This window comes from Saccopteryx leptura, unplaced genomic scaffold (assembly GCF_036850995.1).
Source record: "Saccopteryx leptura isolate mSacLep1 unplaced genomic scaffold, mSacLep1_pri_phased_curated manual_scaffold_21, whole genome shotgun sequence".
NCBI classification, from domain to species: Eukaryota; Metazoa; Chordata; class Mammalia; order Chiroptera; family Emballonuridae; genus Saccopteryx; species Saccopteryx leptura.
Window position 1 is genome coordinate 798,888 of NW_027095703.1, and position 817 is coordinate 799,704.

Sequence of the window (817 nt, forward strand, 5' to 3'; positions counted from 1 at the left end):
AATTTTCTGAATCTATTGATAGGAGCGTATGACTTTTTTGTTCTTTTTCAAGTTGATCTGGGGTATGTTGTTGATTGATTTACACATGGTAAACCATCCTTGTGCTCCAGGATTGAATCCCACTTGATCATGATGTATTATATTTAATGTGTTCTTATATTTGATTTGCTGTTATTTTGCTTAGGATTTTTGCTTCTGTATTCATTATAGATATTTTTAATCTATACATTTTTTCTTGTGTTGTCTTGCCAGGTTTTGGTATCAGGATTATGTTGACCTTATAAAGTATGATAGAGAGTATTGCTTCATCTTCTATTTTTGAAAAACTTTTGGAGGAAGTGGTACAACATTTTTGACTATTTGGTATTACTTATTAGTATAGCCTTTTGGTCTAGGACTTTTATTTTGGGGTGAGCTTTTGATAGTTGTTTGTATTTCCTCTCTGTTGTTTCTTATTTTACTATTTTTTGACTTAGCCTAAGAAGGGTATATATAGTTCTTGAATCCATTTATTGAATGATAAATTTGGACACATGGCCCTGGCCGGTTGGCTCAGTGGTAGAGCGTCGGCCTGGCATGCGGAAGTCCCGGGTTCGATTCCCGGCCAGGGCACACAGAAGAGGCGCCCATCTGCTTCTCCACCCCTACCCCTCTACTTCCTCTCTGTCTCTCTCTTCCCCTCCCGCAGCCGAGGCTCCATTGGAGCAAAAGATGGCCCAGGCACTGGGGATGGCTCCTTGGCCTCTGCCCCGGGCGCTGGAGTGGCTCTGGTCGCAACAGAGCGAGGCCCCGGATGGGCAGAGCATCCCCCCTGGTG

At 42.8% G+C, this 817-nt stretch overlaps 1 non-coding gene across 1 annotated transcript; it reads left to right on the forward strand.

Annotated features, from left to right (window-relative positions):
- Positions 1–536: 536 nt before the first annotated feature.
- On the forward strand, positions 537–612 carry TRNAA-GGC (transfer RNA alanine (anticodon GGC)). Its single transcript has one exon. It is a non-coding gene; the product is annotated as a tRNA-Ala (tRNA).
- Positions 613–817: the final 205 nt, after the last annotated feature.